This window comes from Austrofundulus limnaeus, unplaced genomic scaffold (genome assembly GCF_001266775.1).
Source record: "Austrofundulus limnaeus strain Quisiro unplaced genomic scaffold, Austrofundulus_limnaeus-1.0 Scaffold1224, whole genome shotgun sequence".
NCBI lineage: Eukaryota > Metazoa > Chordata > Actinopteri > Cyprinodontiformes > Rivulidae > Austrofundulus > Austrofundulus limnaeus.
This window is the reverse complement of record NW_013953626.1, coordinates 46,524-49,183: the sequence shown is the minus strand read 5'-3', so window position 1 is coordinate 49,183 and position 2,660 is coordinate 46,524. Positions and strand designations below refer to the sequence as shown.

Genomic DNA, 2,660 nt, shown 5'->3' with positions numbered 1-2,660 from the left:
CAAACTGAAATCTATCAGTTAAATAAGACTCAAACCATTTTAGAGCTGTTCTTGTAATCCCAATATCAAGTTCAAGTCTACGTAATAAAATATTGTGATCAATTGTATCAAATGCAGCACTGAGATCTAAAAGGACAAGAATGGACACAAGTCCACTGTCTGAGGCCATGAGAACATCATTAGTAACTTTCACCAGTGCTGTTTCTGATGAACTCTCAACTTTGACTGAAACTCCTCATATAGATAATTTCTATCCAGATGTTCACATAATTGATTTGCACATAATTGATTTGCAACTATTTTCTCAAGAATTTTTGAGATGAATGGGAGATTAGACATAAGTCTATAGTTGGCCAGAACTCCTGAATCAAGATCAGGTTCCTCTCTCCAGAGTTAAGACAGTCTGTGAATTAACACCAACACTGGCTGCCAGTTAACTCAGAAAGTGTTAAAATGACACTTCAGGGGTTAAAATCAACTCTGAAAAGTTTAACACTAAAATTTTTACACTGTGATTTTTGCTGAGTGAACAGATAATTGTGAAAATGTAAGGAGTAGAAGTAAAAAGTAGGCTGAAAAATAATTACTCAAGTAAAGTACAGATACCCAAAAATTATACTTAATGACAGTAACAATGTATTTGTACTAAGTTATTTTACAACTCTGCTACTTTTGAAAAACTGTTCTACCTGTATTACTGAGATGCATTAGGTCACTTACTATGGCTGGATTTTCTCACATGCTGTATGTTTAAGAGTATTTTATCTATGTACAGTAATAATACATGTAAAAATGGTAATGGGAATTTACTGTGCAAGCTTTTTTTTCACTTACTTTACATTACATTGCAACTGTTGAACATGTGAGACTGTGTAATACACCTCACCAAAACTGGGGATTTGTGTGCAAGTATGTTAAACAAATACATGGTCACTCTATGAATACTGTGCCACTGATTCTGACAGAACCAGGTGCCTGTGTTCAGATGGTACCAGTACATTTCTGGACTGGACGCATGTTCGCTCCTCCGCTGGACTTGAGCTGAGCCCGAGCTGTGACGTCATCCTCCCAGAATGCCTGGCTCCCCCAGCAGATCTCAGCAGTCCAGGCCCGAACTCGGAGAATGATCTTTAAAACTTGTCCCAAAATGTCGACTTGGACACGAAATGGAGACTGGACCGAGAGCCGTGGGGAGAACCGGTCGGTGAGTAACGCTGCGTGTGCATCTGCTGGCCGAACCTGCAGTTAGACCCGGTTCGAGCTGTGAGAATAGAAGTTGGATCCCGMACAACAAACTCCGGTAAAACTTGGTGAACCGTTCCTTTTTTGTTCAATTACCGGAGTTTGGACTCCGGATCTTTCCCGGGTCGTACCAGACATTTGGTCCGAAGGGTCCTGAGGGAAAACMGAGTGAAAAATCGAAGTAAATAAAATAATTATAAGCTTCTTTCAGTCGTTCACATGATGATGATGATGGTGATAAATACAAACGAGTTAGCAGGGAAATGTAGCTCCAAGCTGGGTCCGAACCACGAGTTTCCAGCTGCTTTTAGACTGGACCTTCTTGGTCCCATTTCACAGGATTGAACAGAAACCAGTTATTTCACCATAACGGAAAGTTTTAAGGAGGAGAAAATGGATTAATTTCCTCCAGATTCAGATCCTGCATGTTGACAAGCTTTTTGTTTCCTTCAGGCTAAATATTCAACTTGATCCATTAAACCTGTTTTATTTAGTTGACAATAAGTGACAAAACAATTTATTATTACCTTTTACCATTTGTCCATATCATTTAATTAGCTAAAAGTTTTACTTAAAACACACAATAATTAAATTTTACATTTTTTGTTATCGCCATCCACCCATTGATAATGAATGTGTGTTTCTGTCTGTTAGCAAAATATCTCATTGTTATTATTTTATGTACATTTACAAATAATTGTCTTTGGCTGTAACGGCCAACTAACCTTGAAAACACACAACAATGGCTTTAAATCTGACAATTTTATAGATGCTGTCCAAAATTTGATGTGGTTGGGCAAAATCCTGTCATGTGCAATTATTCGTTAGAAAAACTGTCTTCTGTTAATGTTATAGTACAGAGTGAGCCAGTGGTATATTGCATAAAGTAGGGTTGGGCAATATTGGCAAAAAAGTTAATCACGATTAATTGTGGTATTTAGCCAATAACAATTAATTTGACAATTAACCCCCTGGAGTCCCTGGACACCTTTATGTCCTGGTCACATGACCAATTTAGTGGGAAAGATTTTCTTATCATAAAATCTGTTCCAAATTGTGTCAAAATCACAGACTTCAGGCAAACATCAAGTTTTAAATTGTGTTGATAGATAAATAAATTACAGAACCTTTTTTTATGTTTGTCATATATGAAGSAGAGAGGAGCACTGACCGGACTCTGCCTGGTTGCATTAATCGTATTAATCGTCAAGTGCCAAAAAATAATCGATTAATGTTTTTCTGACGATTATTCGCACACGATACGATTATGCCCAACCCTAGCATAAAGATATGCTGCCACTCTAAATTGTGGAAAACCTGATAAAATGAAGTCAGTTTGACTGATTGGGCCTCATGCAAGAACATGTTCATATTCTTATCCTAAATTTCTCTTACTTTTGTTCGTACAAAGGGTTCGT

At 37.4% G+C, this 2,660-nt stretch overlaps 1 protein-coding gene across 1 annotated transcript in view; it reads left to right on the top strand.

Moving 5' to 3' along the window:
* LOC106534623 (zinc finger protein PLAGL2) overlaps nt 1-2,660 on the top strand; it is a gene marked incomplete in the record, with an annotated part of 37,036 nt that overhangs the window by 1,481 nt on the left and 32,895 nt on the right. The window contains 1 exon segment of the mRNA XM_014031321.1: nt 966-1,204.